General features: G+C 38.8%; 1 protein-coding gene and 1 non-coding gene across 4 annotated transcripts in view; both read left to right on the forward strand.

Annotated features, from left to right (window-relative positions):
- Nucleotides 1-19,283, forward strand: part of FTO (FTO alpha-ketoglutarate dependent dioxygenase) — a 434,084-nt gene that overhangs the window by 278,895 nt on the left and 135,906 nt on the right. The gene's annotated exons all lie outside the window — the stretch shown is intronic.
- LOC143660481 (U2 spliceosomal RNA) lies at nt 8,847-9,038 on the forward strand. The gene has a single exon (XR_013164078.1). It is a non-coding gene; the product is annotated as a U2 spliceosomal RNA (small nuclear RNA).

Below are 19,283 nucleotides of genomic sequence, written 5' to 3' on the forward strand. Positions count from 1 at the left end.
TATTCATGTTGGGGGAGTGGCTGCTGATTCTGGCAGAGCATTAGTTGGGAACTAGAAGTTGCAGCATCTGTGGTTCAGTAGTTGTTCATTGCAAGTGGCTGAATTTTTGCAGTGTTGAGGGTAGGGATGTGGTTTGTAAATGGAGATTAGAGGAGAAGCAGTGAGGCACTGGCCTGCTAGATGCCTCTAATGTCTTTCTCTTTTAATTCATCTATCCCTTTTCCTTTAATGATTACAGTTTCTGCTTTCTGCTGCCCTTAGCAGAAGAATGTTCTCTGTGTCTCTAAACCGGATTAACTCCATAAAATCCAATAACTCCATAAAACCTCCTCATAAATGTGTAGGAATTGAAACATTGTATAAATTTAGAGCTAGGATTAAATGAGTCTAGAGATAGAGTTACTTTTCTTCCCAAGATATGGCAATTTATCTTAAGGAAGCCACTGTGCTTAATGTTATTACCATTGTTACTATCATTATTTTAACAGTTTTATGAAGGACAAAAGCCAATGGATTTCTGTGTATCTTATTTATGAAATCAACACACAGGCTTCAGTATGAGTGCTTCCTCTGGTGGAACAAGTGGTAGGTTTGTGGCTATGGCTAGTTTCTGGCTGATTCTTACAAGTAGTGCTTCTTAAACTTTTTTGAGAAAACATTGGTTCATTTATCTATTTATTCAGCAAATATTTGTTAATTTTATTTAACAATAAATAAAAGAGCTGGAGAAACTATGCCTAGTTTTTGCCAAGCACTGTTCCAGATATTGGGAATAAAGCAATGAACAAAACTGAGGAAATTGTTCTCTCCTGGAGCTTATATTCTAGTGGAATGACAAGCGAGAGGATGTTGTTTGTTTATTTTTTTGTAAAACTTAGAACATTTTTTTTTTAATGTAATAAGGTGCTATGTCCTAAATCAAGGCATTTGGTTGGGATGAAGATATAAAATTTTCTTTTCTGATCATCATTGTAAAATGATCACTGGCTATAAAACTTACATTTCTTATTCTGTTGGATCATATTGATGGGATATTCATGGAAGACCAGTGTTCCAAGGAACTTAGTTTAAGAAATACCAGCCTAGAGAATCTATACCATTAATCTCTTTTAGATTTTCAGCACCCTGGTTCCCAGCTACTTTTCCAAGAAGTGTGTCACTTCAAAGGTCTTCACTTTAAAGGAAAGTTTGAATTCAAGTCAGATTATATTCACAGAGATCCCTTTAGAGAGCCGGAGAAGTTATACCTGTCTTGCAGGTGTGGGGGATAACACAATAATGCACCTAAGCAGTCAATAAATGGTGGTTATTGTTGCCATGGGTGATCCGCCAGTCATGCATTGCGTCAGTAAATATTTACCAAGTACCTGCCTGGTATTTAGGCACCATCCCTGGCCCTGAGGCCATAGAGATGAGTAATGCTTGATTGGGGGGAATGTGTTATATGACACAGTGTAATAAATGCTATGAAAGAGACTGTTTGAGGATCCCGTGGAAACCCTTGTGCCAGAGATGAAAGAGTTTGGTTCTCCATAAATGCATTCCATTATGTGCCCAGCCACTGTGGGGTACACTTTGGGATATGATCCACTGCCAAATTGTGTTGACTAGAAGTGGGTAGGCATTAGCTATTTGTCTCCAAATATAAATGAAAAATATGGGAGAAATCTATATATGATTATGGGTCTTTAATTAGAATTTGTGCTCCTTTTTTCTTCAGAGAAATCTTATTCTCAGTATTGTTTTCCTCCAGCGTAAAATTTCATTAATATGGTATAGACGTTGGTTCTGGGTCAGATTGCCTGGGTGTGAGTTTTGTATTCACTTCTATAACTCTAGGCAAGTTGCAATTATAAATTGTGACTATGCAAGCTACTCAACCCCTTTGAACCTCAATTTCCTCATTTGTAACTTGCCTAAGGGATAATAATAGAATTTGTTTCATAGGGTTGATTGCACAGTTCCATGTAAATCACTCAGAACGAGTACCTGTAACATCCTAGATGTTCAGTGCAAATTATCATCGTCATCTTTAGATCAAAACAATAATGTCAAGAATAAACCCAGCCACACTCATATAAACTGATCTCTCCTTTGCAAGACCCATGTAAAATCCATTTGGTAGGCAAATAGTGTTGCTACATGGTGTCAGACGGAGCAGTGGCTTGGAGCTCATTCTGTGTCTGGCCTTACATTAAGTACTGTCATATAGAATTGAGGGACAGAGGGCTCGACTCCAGTTTGAATCTTATTTCCAACTGGCTGTGGGATTTTGGGCATGTCACAGGCGCTCTGGACCTCAGCCACTTCATCTGAAAAGGAAGTAGCTGAAATTCAATGACCCTGAAGGCATCTGCCAGCTCTGACACAGCACCGGCTCCCTAAGTTAGATCCTAGAGAGCACCTAAAGGTAGATGTTACTCCCTGTGGCTCTCACTTCACTTTCTTTGAAATCTATAATTGTGCTAATTGTAACAATAATGGCAGCTAATATATTTTTCGAGAACCTTCTAAGTGCCAGACAGAGTTTTAAATGCTTTACGTAGTGAGAAAGCTGAGGCATAGAGGTGCAGAGTAACTTGTCTAAGGCAACACAGCTAGTAACTAGTGGAGATGGAAATTAAGCCCAGTTTGGCCAACTCAGACCACTTTATAATATGGCCACTAGAGTAGTAACAAAACTTCCTTCTTTGTGAAGCACTCATCCTGTTCTCACAATACAGGCTTAGAGACTTGCCAGAATCCTTCCCTGGGTGGAGAGATCCACAGGTTTGTATCTCTAAATATTTATCTGCTCTGATACTTAAACACATTTCACACTTTTTGGTTGCAGCCCCGTCACTCTCTGTTAAAGAAGTAGATTCCAGCTCATGCTTCATAAATACCCCCATCATAAATCTTTTAAGGGAAAGTTATTACCTTTGTAGCTATGTCATTTCTTTTTTATTGGCTACAATCCTTTAGAAGGTGAGAAAAAGGGCGAAGATGAGAACATCAAATTTTAGCCTCCAAAAATCAGTAAATCCTCCAAGTCAGGTAATTTGGAGGCTGGATTAGTCAAGGTTGATATGAGTAGGTGCCCTCAAGGTGGAAAGGGGAGCATTTTACTCCATAGTGGGTTAATCAACAGTATAGTATGCTTATATCTAGGAAACAATTTATTGCCCAGGAAGAGGAGTAATTTTATTTTATTTCAAGGGTGTCCCCAGTGTATTTTACAGATTTATTCTGTATACATATTTCAAGCTATAGAAATAGTTGAGGAAGCGATGGGGGGAAAGGGTAAGGAACAGTCCTGCTGGCCTGTAGGGGACAGTGTTGCATCATTTATCAGAATAATTTCCAGTATCTTGTCCCAGGACAAAAAATCAAAAACTAAAAATAAGTCAGTCGCCTTAACATAGCTTTTTTAAAAGTATTTGAATGATTCCACTATGTTAGACGATTCAGTATGTTGCAGGTATTGCAAAGGCTGTTTGGTGTCTATGCCCGAAAGGATTATTAATGTTTTCTTCCAAGATGGGGTGATTGACAGAATTCTTCTGGTTAACCAGTTTATAAATTTTTCTCCATGTTCACTTCTAGATAGGGTGCTCAGGATGGTTATTTTTTAGCTTAATAAATCTGTAAGTTTAGTTTACCCTTTTAATTTTTTTGCTAAGCTGTACCCATCTAAGTAGAACCACCTCAATTGTATTATATTCTCAATAAAGCCTTTGAAGGACATTCTGGAGGTTCTAACCCTCTATTTTTTTTCCCATGTCATGTTCTTCACTGGAAAAAGATACTTTTTCTGAGAAAATGAAGTCATGTCTATATGAAAGGCTGCTATAGGCCTTGGTCTATAGTCTAAAAAGCTCCTGCTAGGTACTCCAACGTGGTTATGGGTTGGCATGCCTCACTCTCCAGACTGTTGACAGCCTTTACATCCATCCAGGTGCCCCATGGCCTTGCCAGCAAAATTCTATATCCTGCCCAGCTCAGGCCTCTTCCCTACTGGAATGTGAGCCCTGGAAGGTGATTGTAATTAACCCTTGGAAAGCATAGGTTTTGCTAAGGCCGTGTGCACAGTAATGATATTGTTCACTTGCTTCATTTCCAGTTTTACCATCAATTATGCCATGTGCTTCATCCAGTTGGTGCTACCCTCCCAGTGTTAATTATAACCTACAAGACTGTTAGAGTTAATTTTATGGCAAGCATATTGTCTCTTCAAGGCTCCAGAGCAGCTCATAAATTATTTTGAAGGGAAAATGTAACTTGGGGAAATAGTTATGAAAATTCCATCTATCTCGCTTAGGAGCTGCAGCTGCTACTGTCAGTTGCCTTACTGCTGCATTGTGAAGGAATTATGGTGGGTCAAGTTTAAGAGGGGAGGCCCAGGCTGTCACTGAGGAGAAAGGCTGTCCTGGCCCTGTCAGACAAGTTCCTTCTGCCAATCCCTGGTGGTTTCACTTTGCAGGCAGGAAGAGGCAGGCAGTGCAGGTGGATAGTCCCCGAGCTGTCTGTATTCATTACTTTACAGAAACTTGTTGTAGGTAGGCAGGTCCAGAGACCTTTTCTCTTCTCTGTTGTCATGATGTTAGGCATCATCTGCAAAGTGTGAGATAGATGACTCTATAACTAACGCTGGGTTTGGTTCAGGAGACTAGAGGAGCAGAGGGGTAGAAGTGATTAGTGGCAATACCTTCTAGCAGCCCCTTGCTGTTGTCCTCCACCGTGATTTCTGTCTTGAAAAAGCCCTTGGCCTGAATGAGCATTTTATTTGTGGTGGTGATTTTTCATGTAATCTGAATAAACAGAGATTTCATTTTGAACGAATGTACTCTGGAATTGTCTACTAAATAAATTAGCTGGTTATCTTACTGGGTTAATGAACACACTCCTTTTCTGATTTCTCACACCACATAGAAACTTTACATTTTAGCCCTCAGGGCCTTAGCATTATTATTTTTAATGACTGAACACAAGTCTTTCATTTAGCTTGTTTGTATAGTTACTGTAAATGAACTTTCGACAATTGGTTCTTCATTTGAAATTCTGCACGTTTATGTTAGCTTTAAAAGCTGTAGGGGGCCCTCTGAGAATTAGGAGCTGTGTTAAGCATAGCATCTTCTAGCAGCATTGGAAACAGGCTGTGGCAGAAGAGTTGGACAGGATGTATGAAAAAATATGCCTGCATATATATAAACAATCTAAATACGTGTTTCAGTGAGGCATTCATAAACAGGGTTGGCTTGGGTGGTAGGTTGAGAACCCTCTGCAGTTTTAAGTATATGTTCCCTGAGCCAGTGATTTCTCCCTATTTCTTTTTTGAGCATTTTTATTATGTTCACACATGTGCTAGCTTTTGTACCGAAGATACCTGAGCTGTATGAGAAAATTAGACCTGGTTTCAAAGGGCTAGGAGGAACATGGAGGGGTGAAATCATGCCCAAAGAGGGACTGGACTTTCTGAAGGAAGTATTCTTTTGAACGTTTGATGATGGAGCATGAGACTTGGATATTTGTGAATTTTTTAAATGAATTCTTATTTTAATTAATGAATTAAAATTTTTTTTAATGAATTGAGGAGGTTGCAGACTCAAATGCCTATAGAGTCTGGCAGATAACCCAGATAGATGATGCCAGTAAGGTGGGACTGAAGTGAGCTGGGGCATTTACACCCATGCTGAAGTGGGCAGCTGCTATTTGCCCTTGCAAGGAGTCCAGATCCATGTTACTAGGTCATCCACAATTTCAAGAGAAGGGGAAAATTCAGATATTGTGGATATGTATTTATGAAATTTCCCAACTATTCAAATGTTAGCATCTAAGTCAAATATTGGCAACTGTTACTGAGGCTAATCCAAACATCTCTGTAGGCCTTAGGGTATTCATAGAATTTTTTAAAAATTTATTTATTAATTAAAAAAAATTTAACAACAAACAAACTAAAACATTAACATGTGATCATTGCGTTCTACATGTATAATCAGTAATTCACAATATCATCACTTAGTTGCATATTCATCATTTCTTAGAAGTATTCATAGAATTTTGATACAGTAAAGAAGTTCTGACTGCTTGAGGTTAAAAATCCTCTCAACTTTCTCAGACATCTCAGGAATAGAGACAATGATCTTGGCCAGGAGACCAGAGCACAATCTGTATAGGTTCTTACTTGGAGGAAATATTTGTATGGGGGTGTGTGTGTGTGTGTGCATTTTGCCTTAACTTGGCAGTCTCTTTCCTTTTGTAGAGAAAGTATGTTAGTTTCTCAGAGGGAATGAGGTATGTGTAGTGCTCACTACCATCGTAAAAAGGTACCCACAAAAAGTGTTGGCAATTTTAAATCTGGTGAAGGGTATGACTCTTAGAAAGGCTAGGACTTTATTGCTAGTGAGTCACGATTTTTCCTGTAACACCTTCAAAGTATCTGCCTTATCCCCCAGCTCTTCCTGTAAGGAACCCAGCTGTCCTTCCATGGCACAGGTGAGCTAGTCCAAGTGGCCAGAATAATCTGGTCTCACTGCTCAGACTAATGGCCTCAGAGAGGTATGGTTTTGGAGGTTGTTAAATTCATGTGGGTTTGATGTTCTAGAGAAGAGGAAAACATAAGCAATATTTTTTTCCTTTATTGCAATGAAATGGATAAGCCTAAACCTTGGCTGCCACATAAGTCAGCTGTTACACGTGCGTGGTTAAATTTCATTGTAAATATTTCAGAAGAGTCATTGGAATGGAGCAAATTGACATTACAGCCCCAACTATACCAAAGGAACCATTTCACTAAAATAAACCAACATTTCCAAAGAGACTTGAATTTTCACAGTAAAGTTAACATAAGGTCAGAAAATCCTCTGGAAGAAATATGTATCAGTGTTTATCATCTCTGCATTTATGGATTTGTAGTTCGGGCAAAAAAACTCCTACAGAGAATTTATTTTGGTTAGATAAGACTGACTACCTTGTGATAGAGTCTGTATATCCAAATCCATCCTAACCCACTGTCTTGGCAGCCTTTTGGATAAATAATGTCCTTTCCAAAATGTGTGTTTGAAAAAGAAAGAAGAAAATTAAGTGGCAAACTGTGTCTCTGAGTTACCACAAATTGATAGAATCCTAGAAACAGAAAGCAAAGTCAGTTCATTCATTCTTTGAGCAAATTAGAGAGCTATAATTTATTTATTGATGCATGGAAGATTGCAATGAAGAGTAAAATGTTTACCCTAACTACTTTTCATATTTTTTTTTTGAGTAAGCATTTATTTAAGCATGCATTTTTTTTTTTTGCACGTCACACAAAATATGTATGAGATTTAGAGACATTTGCAGAAGAAAAAAAAAGGGGGATATTCACATTTTGTGAAAAACTTAATCCATGCTCACAGATGGTCCTGTTCAGGTGCCATTTTAATTATGAAGTAAAAAACAGCCCCACACAGTAGGAAGTCGTCTTAATAAATTGAGTGGAGCTTTTGTCTTCAAGCGTCAAAAAGCCTTGTTATTGAGAAATTTAAATATTTTGTGTTATGGGGAGAGTCTCAAAATGACCAAGATACTTGGAGAAAGCAAAATTATGGGCTCTCCTAATGATCAAATGAGTATGCTGGAAGTGTTTTACAAATTATAGCTTTGGACTTCCTTAATATTGGTCATTTTGGCAGTGGCTTTTCCAGTGATAAGTGTCTGCCATAAATATGTTCATACAATTGGGAAGGAAATAAACAGAACAAATTACAAATATATTTTTAAAATTTTAATCCCAAACGAAAGTGTTCTTTACGGTTTTTAAGCTCAAAGGGCTGCTTTACCCTTCAAGTGATAGAGTGCCCAGAAGAACTAATAATAATGCACATGCTGCTGTAACTTACAGCTTGCATTAATAAGGTACAAATAGAGCAGTCTTCTTATTAAATATTAGTAATATATTAAAATAGTGTTTTACTGTCTTTCCCTTAGTGGGGAATTATGAGGACCTCATGTTAAGACCTCAGTGTCCTGACATAGTTAATTATCCATGGATAATGGTTTTCAGCCATAACTGTTTTGAGGGATGCAGCTTTGTTTATGAGGGCATATTAAGTGTTTGCAGACTCAGGTGCAGTGCACCTATGTACTTTCCTACAGAAGCAAACAGCTGTGTTTTCTTTACCATATTATACATCACATAGAGCATCTCATTTATTATAGCTGAGCTAATGATGCAAGTGCAAACCTTTATGTCCAGTTCTATATAGCGCTAATATATTTGCTGTAGACATGTTAGCTTGCTTTTCATAAGCAATTAATCTTTTCTTCTACCAAATATATCACATGAAAATGGGTTAGCACAGGGGTCAAAATACATTTAATCCAGTTTGCAGAGATTGGATGAGACCTCTGGATATAGTATCTTTTTTTTTTTCCACAAGGGCCTCACCCTGCCTGTAATGTACCCACCAACACAATTCTCATATTACTAGGAACTTAGACTAATGAAAAAGAGCTCTTTTCAGGTCCTTTTGCAGTGAGACGGGATTAAAACCTGAATATGTGTGAAGTGAAGTGAGCTTAGTGACAGTCCTCCATGTTCAGTCCCTTGACAAGGCTGTATATTGTCCATGGGGATAACTGTGGTGGTAGGTGTTCGTCAAATCTAAAATGTCTCTTGGTTCATGCACAGCACAGGGAAGCCCTTCTGAAATGTGCCAATTTCTCACGCAGAGACTCTTGAAGTGCAACACACATAGTACGGTGGTAACGCAAAATGGTTTCTTAACACATTGGTGAATACTTTTTACTTAAAAAGTTATATATTATACTTAAGTTATACTATATATGACTTAAAATATATATATATATATATATATATATATATATATACCACTTCTCGGCCTTTTGGCTAAGATCAAGTGTAGTATCTGTTCTTATCAGTTTAATATTTGATACGTCCTCTATCTGAGGATAATATATTAAACGGATTTTTAGAGTTGGGAGATGGAATAGGAGCTTGCTCTGTCCACTCCATAACATCGACCCAGTATTGCAGTACTTCCAGGAATGGTGCACCCCCCTCGGGGGAATAATAAATGTATAAAAAAATTTTAAAAATGCATATATATATATATATATATATATATATATATATATATATATATATATATATATATAAGTATAACATAATATATAAGAAAAAGCTAATCCACAGACCAAGAACCAAATACACACATTTGAAGTTCTTCTGTGACTCTTGGATTATCATGATTTAAAGCCCCAGAAGAATGCTCAAACAGGTGAGAATTCTATCCTGTCTTTCTCATTTTGTGTATTTCTGAGCCAAAGTATTATTTTTCTTAAAGTAATATTTATAACAAGTTACAATGCACAAGGAAACTTGACTTGGGTGAGGTGTTACGGTAAGTAGAAATGGATAATCTAGACACTTGAGAAACCCTTCAATGAATGTTTCCAAGCCAAATTCTCCATGGGTCCAGAGTCATCATGAATAGTTCTTGAGAGTTGTGAGGCTCTCAAAGAGGGAAATTACGGAACAAAATGGGTTGAGAGAATTTATACTTTTGTCATTTCATCTTGAAGCCAGAGGCTAAAACTCATGTCTTGCACCATTGTAATCTACAACCATTTAATTTCCTAGCAAGACTTAACTGATCAGAATCTGTAAAACCTCCTCCTCCACTATAATCAAAACAAGAAGCATTTGGCTCTGGAGAGTAAATATTGTCGATCTTTTATTGTCCAGCCCCACCGTTTTCTTACTGGCAGGCTGAGATGAAACAGAAAGCTGATATTTGGAGCCACTGGAATTGCAGGCCTTGTAATTTAGAAATATCCATTTTATCCCATGTAATTTCTTCCCTAAGATTTCTCAGTCTAAATCTGATACAGGTAGGAGCCAAGACAAACAGTAACCATTTATAGTCACCCAGACCAGTTTGAATTTCACTCTAATGTAAAGCAAAGAGAGTTTTTGGCTCCATTTCAGGTGTGTAACAGGGGTAGAAAATGCATTTAGAATTTAGTAGCAAATGTTACCATATGTTTCCATAACAACTGCAAACTTTTATGTTAGAAAAGTAATAATATAAACACATAGGAATCTTGGAATAGTAAACTATTAATTACCAAATATTAAAAAAAATCTAACATGAAGGGGCTTTTATAGCCACAGAAGCCATGAGGAGGCCAAGCATCCTGTGAATTTCTCCATTATGTGCAGGAAATGCTGCCAGTTGGTTTAAATGAGCAAATCTTTTAAAATTATAGGTACAGTGTCAGTTCTCCACAGTGCATTTTTCTGAAACAATGTGTGATGGTGCCAGCTATGACTGATTTCTTTTACCATATTGGTCTAGTAAAACACCCTTTAGTCATTGCTCATCTGTAATGCACATCTGTAAAACAACTGCTTGTTTTGCTTCACCCACATCTTCAAACCTAATAATAAAGGCACAGCAAAAGGTGCTATACCCAGTAGCTGGTCTATGATTGGCAAGGAGTGGCTTTTCATAGATTGTTGATATATGAAGGTGTTTAGGTTTGCTAAAGCTGTTGGAATGCAATAAAACATGAATAGATTGTTTTTTTTTGTTTTGTTTTGTTTTTGCATGGGCAGGCTCCAGGAATTGAACCCGCATTTCCAGCATGGCAGGTTAGAATTCTGCCACTGAGCCACCACTGCCCACCCTAATTGGATTGGCTTTTATAAAAGGTGTTAAGTTAACATGTTACAATTCTAAGGCTGTGAAAATATCCAAATTATGGCACCTTGAGAGATATCTTCTCTCGAGAAAGGCTGATCATGTCTAGGGTTTCTCTGTCACATGGTATATTAGCTAGGGTTCTCTAGAGAAACAGAATCAACAGGAGATATCCATAGATATGAAATTTATAAGTGTCTCACGTAACTGTGGGAATGTACAGTCCAAGGTCTGTAGGGCAGGCCACAAGCTGGCAAGTCCAATGAAGGTCCTTAATGAACTCTTAGGAGAGGCTGGCTAGACAAGCATGGAAATAGGAGAGTTCAAAATCCATAGGGCAGGCTGTGAAGCTGGAGGCTCCCATGAAGCATCTAGACAAACCTCACAGGAAGGACTTGCTGACTGAAGCAGGAAGAGTGACTGTCTCTTCTGAATCCTCCTTAAAAGGCTTCCAGTGATTGAGCATCACTCATTGCAGAAGACACTCCTCTTAGCTGATTACAATGCAGTCAGCTGTGGATGTAGCCAACGTGATCAGGATTTAAGTCCATGAAATGTCCTTATAGCAACAGGCAGGCCAGTGCTTGCCCAACCAGACAGTTAGGCACCACCTCCTGCCCAAGTTGATACATGAACCCTGACCATGACACATGGGAAGGCACATGATGTTTGCTGTCCTTCTCTCCCCACTTCTGGGTTCAGATGGCTCTCTCAGCTCCTTCTATATCTCCAGACATCTGTTTGCTCTCCAAAATGTCACTCTCTTAAAGGACCCTAGTAAGTGAATTAAGACCCACTTTGAATAGGCAGGGTCACATCTCCATGGAAATAACCTAATCAAAAGGTCCCACCCAACAATATTTTCCTGCCCCCACACAGTTGGATTAAAAGAACATGGCTTTTCTGGGGGTACATAACAGTACAAACCAGCACAGAAGGTTCATGGTTTATTGTCCTACTGATTTTGGAAAATAAAAGACAGAAGTACTTATAGGGAAAAATGGACTTACTTAAACACATCTTACTAATGAGGAGTTAGTAACTAGAGTTGTTGAAATTACCACCAATGGAAATTCAGTGTTCTCTCTGATTTCTCTGACAGGACAAAGAAATAATCTTTTAAGAATGAATTGGAAACATGGCAACCTATGGGTGGGTCTTTTCATTTGAAAGGATGCATGATCTTTTGACCTTGTCCTGCCTCAGAGGGAACCTAGCATTTTGAATCGTAGGTGAAAATCAATATTACCTTGTCATTTAAGGTAAGTTGATGCACCTTGAACAGCTCTGAAAGTTGGATTAATGAGAACCATCTTTGAACAAGAAGAAAGAAGGTTAAGGGGAAGGTGGACTGACCTAAAAACTAAGTTCAGGACCCCAGAGAGGGTATGCATTGTGGAGGGTCCCTGATATGTGATACAGGATGTAAAGAGGGGTAAAGTCCTCATCGTTTCAGGATGTGGAGTAAAGATGATAGTGTTTCAACTATGGCAGGGTTCTCACTTCAGCTTCTCTTTAGCCTTCCTTTACAATAGAGCCCACAGTCTGCTGCACTAGAAGAGATATAGCAGGAGCATTGATTAAGTAAGGCTCACAGTATCATTGGGCCCAAGGAGAAAATGGAGGCTCATGTCTAAGCTGACAGTCAGATCTGAGAAAACATGGCCAAGCAGGAATGAGAATGAGAAAATTTGGCCAAACAGGAGTGAGAATGAGAGCATGATCTAGGAAAGCAGAGGTTAGGTTGGTGGAAGAAAAGATGCTTTATAAAGACCTGATTCTTTCCTAAGTTCATCCAAGTTATTTTCTTCTCTAATAGGACAAGGTAAAAAGTGTCTCATGTTTCCATCAGTGCTTGACCAATTCTAGGGTGTTTTATGCTCTGAAGCATCTCTTTCAACATTTGTGTGACTGGAAATAAGAGTCTGGCATTTATCATCCAAACCTAGAAATCACACTGACTACTAACTAAAAATATTACAGTCTTTTGAATATCCCTATGATATATGCATTTGTGTGTGTGTGTGTGTGTGTGTCTTTTGTTGTTGATGTGTTAAAATATCAAAACAAAAGGGATCTGTGGGCTTGTTTTTAGGGCTATGGGTAAGAAAGGGAACCCTAGGGAAATTGTGGCCCATTATGAAGCCAGTCTTTGGGAGAAATCCTCTCAAATAAAGTATGCAGTGGCAGCTAATATGTGGCACGGAAAGCAGACCTGGTCCCTGGAGGAGAGAAGGAGAATTCATGGAGGAAGTAGGTGCCAGGTGTGACCTTGGAGGGTGGAGGAGGGCCTTGGGTGGAAAGACCCTGAATTCTATGGAACGTAGAACATGTCATCTCCAGCACACTTCATGGAGTCAAGCAGAAATGCCATAAAAGGAGGCATAGTACAGCCATGAGACACTAACCTTTTCCTCTTTGGCCTTAGAATCACTACAGAACCCTATTTAAAATTTATTTCTGTAAATGATGTTTAGATATTTGCTTCTGGGATCATTTCCTAGGATTATCTTTGAAGGATGGCCTTGTGTGTGGATAGATCAATGTTAAGGTGACCTTTCTCAACTGAGGCCAAATCCCGATAAAAGTTTTCTTATCCTCTGGCTTCAGCTGGGTTGGCATTTCTGACAGACGTGTAAACAGATGCAAGCATTGTTGCTAATGACAGGTGATTATAAAAGGCATGGGGGCCAAGGTAATTAAACCACAATTTGACAGGAACATTTGGCAATGTAATATTTCAGCATTAGAAGTATCTTTGCAACCTAGTTTCCCCACTTGACTTGGTGAATATCATTCATTTTGTTTCTGCACTGCCATGCTTTGAGATCTGAAATTTTCCTGTCTGAACTCCCTCATGGCTTATTGTAGGGTTCCAGAAAATGGTAACCACTGGGCTGTGTGAGAATCTAAGACTTTATCGAAGGGCTTCTCTAGAGCAGTGATGAGAATAGAGTCTGTGACCATATTGGCAGTGTTGCATTTAATATTATGTCCAATTTTATAATGATGATACCTGTGAAGAGAAACATGAATTATTTTTATACTATAATTTCAGCTTCTCTCCCTATTGCCTGAATTTACCCAGTGTTGCTCCTGGGGATCAAAAGAAAGCTTATGCAATTATTTTGTTCCCTAAATTTCCACTACTGGGAGTGAAAAAAACTCAAATCACCAGTAACCTGGTGCTAGAAGGAATAATAGGAGAAATGAGATTTCTTCATTTATTTATTATATTTGAGTGTAATATTTTTTAAAAAGTAGACAGTACATTCTTTTTGCTCTTGGGGTGGTTAGCAATGCCAGAGACCACGTTCTGCTAACGGCTAAAGGTAGATAACTTATGATTTTGTGATCAAGGAATCTGGCTTCTATTGGCTAGGTGGTGGATCCATATGGACTGAAGATGTATAGTTTTGATTAGCTATATGAATTTTATATTATTGATAGTAAATAGAATAGCATGGTTTTGTCTGATAAAGTGGCAGCTAATATTTATTGATTGTTTATTATGTTCCTGGCACTTGCCTAAAATAGGAACCTTTCCCAAGTAGGTTAGTTCATCCTTCAGCTACCGAATCAGTTTTTAATATTCTTTGTGTAGTATGTATCTGGCTTACTTTAAGAGTTCAAGGAAGCAAACCATTCAGAACAGGTCAGCTGCTAGCTTACAGATCTGTTTCTTTTTCTTGACTAATTTTGATTTTCTTCAGGTTAGACTATTAATGGAGATGAACCTGTGAATACAGGTTTATGCCAGGAGAGTGCCAAGTGATTGTGGCTTTTTGTGGTATTACCCCCTCCAGCACACAAACCTTGCAGCCACTTCATTGGGTTGCCTGGAAAGATAGGGACCAGCTTTTACACTCTGCTTCAGGCTGCACTCAGTTTCTAAGCAGAGGCTTTTTCAAAGCTTTGTCAGATAGGTTAAAAGGTGTCCCACCCCCAGTGTATAAAAGAGAGAGAGAGATTAAACTCACTAAGCCTGCCTCGTTCCCTGCAAAATAACAAGCAAGTCAAGATGATTTTGTTTTAATTTTTTTTATTGTATAACATAACATACATACAAAGTAAAGAAAGAAAAAAGCAATAGTTTTCAAAGCACTGTTCAATAAGCAGTTACAGGACAGATCCCAGAGTTTGTCATGGACTACCTGTCATACCAAGGAAATGTCAAGATGATTTTTAAATCCAGAGTTGCTAGGCTTAGGGGGTGCGAACTATAGTGAAAGCAGCTTCGAACCTAGGGAAGAGAGATCTGTACAAAAGTCAGTTAGCCCGTAGGCTGGTGGTCCCGGGAAAGCTACTGAAGCCAAAGTGAATTGCCTTTTTTCTCCATTTTCCAGCCAACAGAACACTAATCCCAAATAAATTCACAGCTTGGCTCCTAGGCCTCTGGATTTACTACAAGGTCCCAAGCAGCAAACTTTCTTAAGAGTATCAGCTTAATGCTAAGCTTGGGCTAAACTTCAGGAGTTTACAGAGATAAATAAGATAGGGTCTCTGCCCTCAGGATGCTTAAAATCAGCTGAGTGATGGTAATAGTAGCAACAACTCTAGTTGAGCTCTTACTAATCCATCTGAATTCTTTACATGTGTTATTATCTTGTTTAATCCTGAATTATAATAGTCCTGTTGCTCTTTCTGAGTATGTTTATGTACCAGGTACTTTTTAAGTACTTTATATAAATTATCTATTACAATGGTAGGTATTTTTATTGTGCTATTTTTAAGAAAAGAAAACTGAGTCATGAAGAAGTGTTTCAGCCATGCTTTATGCCAGTGGTTCTCAAACTTTAGCATTAGAATCTCCTTGAGGACTTGTTAAACACAGATGGCTGACTCTTAGGTGGGGCTTGAGAGTGCATTTCTAACAGATTTGCAAGTGATGCTGATGCTGATGCCTAGTAGAAGAGAACAGTGGAAAACAGTCCCTTTAAGGCAAGAGCAAGTGAAATATCATGTTATTATTATTATTATAAACTGAGTGCTTTGCAAATACAGATAGCAGCAGAGCTTTAATAGTATTTATTATTATCATCATTATAGCTGACATTATGGAGTGCTTGCTCTGTACTGGGCACTGTGTTGTAACCATATAAACATGTAATGATAACCATGTCATTAGTGTGACTATTTCTGGACTATTTCATTTAATCCTCACAACAAGCCTATAAAGAAATAGACACTGTTGTTAACCCCATTTTAATACTGAGGAAACTGAGGCAATGACATTTTAAAAACTTGACTAAAAGAACTGTGATTCAGACTACCCTATTCTAATTACAGAGACCAAGATCTTAACCACTGAAAGAAAAATTAACAACTGAGGGTAATCAGAGCCGCATCTGTAGAGTGGATAGAGCATGAGTGGGCCCTGAAGGAAGAGGAAGTGGAGGAAAGGCACCTGAGGTGGAATGAATGCATAGGAAGGCCCAGGGCCTCGAGAGCACAAGGTGTGATAAGGCGAAAATAATAGGGAGGGAAGACTGCAAGGGAGATTGCAAAGGAAGAAATGGCAGGAAGTAGATCTGAAAAAGTAGGTTGAAGGCCTTGAAATTCAGGAGTCAGTGAAGCTGGAGTTTGAACTTTTGAGTACCTTCAAAGATACACTCTTTCTTAGAAGAACTCATCTTTGGAGATTTCCAAACAATGATGGAGCATTCTTTGTTGAAGATGTTGCTAGGCCTTCTTTTCTCAAGAGATCTCTGCCTCTCATAACCTGAGTCTCAGATGATGTTCAGAGAAGAGTGTGATTTCTAAGGTCAGTGGCCCTGTGACTGTGGCTCATGCCCTGCCCAGGGAAAAGTGAGTTTTGTAGACAAGCCACATCAAAAGCAAATGGGAACACACAAGCACACATGTGAGTGTACCTGTGTATAATCTGTGTACTGCACTCTGAAGATGCCTGCCGTGGCACTGATGCAGTGGTATCGTCGGAGCTGCCAACTTGTTTTATTTCTGATATTGCCTGGCAGTCCCTGAAGGAAGGAAAGTATGAATTTTTATCTCCCATTTACTAGACTTTCATTATATTGTGCTTACAGACACAGTGTCAGCACATAAAATGTTAAACATCACTGCTCTGAAAGAGACTCCCATTGTCTTACCTCTGGTGTTGGGGGAATCTTGCTAGCCTTGCTGTAGTGGTTCTGTCAGTGTAATATGACATGAAGCATTTCTCAGTAATGACAGACATTGAATATGAATGACAGGAACTCTGACCACAAGGAATGGGTTCAATTACCAGAAATGGGGGAGTTACCTGAGATAAAACCAAAGAGTCCAATTGTGCTTGGTTTTGACCCTTTGACTCCCAAATCCAGAGCTGCAAAGGCAAATGGCTGATTAACCAAGCCGTAACCCTCTTTTTCAGTGATAAACTTGTTTAGATTTCCCTGTCTGGAAGAAAAAATCTATGGGTGGTGTGTTTCTAAAGGAAATATGATCAGAAAACAGTAGGACTGGTGCTGGTCATTTTTGTCTTTTGTAAGCACAGTACCAAAAACTGTCATTCTATCTTGGAATGGATCTAGGACACAGTGTCGAGAAATCAATACAAGATAAATGATTGCTCTCTTAACCCCACCTTTCTTCTGCTGCAGCGGTTACATTGCTCCAGTTCACCTGTAGCCAACCTGACGCCAGTGTAAATGAGAGATTCTGCCATCAGAAGCTTGCTTGCTCTTTTTTTTTTTTTTTTCCTCCTGCAGGCTTCTCTGCTCAGCATTGAGTGCAGCTTTACACTTGTTTATAGTCCACTGCTTATAGCCCCCGGATAGAGTTATAGTGAGCAGCCCAATTAAACTGTCGCAGGCTGCCCTCACTTGACTAGCTCTGCAGAGTCATTTAGCCAGCAGACATTCCTGACTATTAAAGCTAGTAGCAGCATGTCTCCAGTGCTGGAGATAAAATGAATGAAATTTGTTATTCTGGTCTGACACTTGATCCCAGCTGTTGAACTAATGCTATTGCACCTGAAGCTTTTCTTTATGGTAATTGTTGTCCATGTTATTATTTCATATACTAAATTGGAGAAAATTGCAACAGGTATTAAATTCTTTGAGCTGATTCATGGCAGTTCTATTGTGCATTCTTCTGAGGTAGACTCTAACTTTCACTCAAGGCTGGGAAGATGCACTGGCTTGTATTTCATTATTGTCAGAGACATTCCAATTTTTAACTCTAATCAGGCCTTTATCAGCTTTTGTTACTAAGCGATCAGCGTAAGTCGGGACCTGCCCTAGGGAATCCAAGTTATGATGAACATCACTGAGAGTGATTGTCTGCTTGATCCATGTAACCTCCTCGGTGGTATCTGTAAGTTTCTTGCATTATGTATGCTTTGGTATTGGGCAGTATGAAGTAAGACTTCCCACAGGGCACCTCTAGAATCCATAGCTCTAGCTGGAAGTTCTTGAACATGATCAGGCACTACCATTGCAATGAGAGCGCATGGGAACAAGTATCCTAGAAGTATTGACTCATTTTATAATACCTCCTGATCTCCCAAAGCATCTGAAGCAATCGCTGGTCCTCACTGTCCATGAGTGTTGACTGTTTCCTAGTATCTGTTAACCTCTTTTACCAGGCCTCTCCCCAAGTCAGGGGAATTCAGTGCAGCCCTGGAGGCCTCTGCTTCTGATGTAGATAGCACAGGAGACAATTTCCTTCTATAACATTCCCTTGTGTGTATACTATGTGGTCAGAACTGATGGTGAAAGCTCCAGACAGGACCCAAAATGAGAATTCAACTCCTTTTCCTTTGGGTTTAACTGTCACTCTGGTTAGTGGTAAAAGTGCTATGCTTGCCCTCAAATGAATGCTTTGCAGCAATAAAAACCCCAAGTATCATAATGTTACTTTAATTTAGGTTAACCCAGTTCTGCCTTAAGGCTGCACCTGACAGACATGGCAGGGCTCTGTCATTACAGAGATGTACTCACATCTCTAGAATCCCAAGGCTTTGTCACTATTCCCACTAAGAAACAGTAGGCAGGCACCACTCATATTTTGACTGGAAACAAATGTGAGAAGCTCTAACACCAAAGTTGGCAGATGGACATAGAGCTTTGGACCCTGTCAATTACGTTTCTTCATCATTCCATCCCCATACTAATGGACAATCTACAAATTAATTCATGGGTTCCCTGATACAGTGATACTTGGGAAACCCATAAAAACTCATCAGAAGTCCTACTTAGGTGCTTCTTCTCCTGATGTAGACATCTGCTCTTTGCAGATGTCTGATGACTAGAATTTGACTATCTACACTGGAAAATTTGTATTACTAGTTGAAATCAATATATTTGTGGGACTCCCAAAAAACTGAATATGTGGTGGGCTGCGTTATTTCAGATATTTCTAAGTTTGTTTACACAAGCTGTTTTGAAAACTCAAATCTGCTGAAATTGAATTATTGTAATTTATAGTGAAGTACAACATGAGAAATACATTTTTTCTTCCCCTCCTGAGAAAATGAAAGAAGTATTGGCCTTATAGAATGTGTTGAGGAATACTGGAAGATTTATTCTCTCACTCTCAAATCCAATAGAAAAACTGACATTTTCATCAAAAGTAAAGTATTTTCTAATAGTGGTA

This window comes from Tamandua tetradactyla, chromosome 16, assembly GCF_023851605.1.
Source record: "Tamandua tetradactyla isolate mTamTet1 chromosome 16, mTamTet1.pri, whole genome shotgun sequence".
Taxonomy (NCBI): domain Eukaryota; kingdom Metazoa; phylum Chordata; class Mammalia; order Pilosa; family Myrmecophagidae; genus Tamandua; species Tamandua tetradactyla.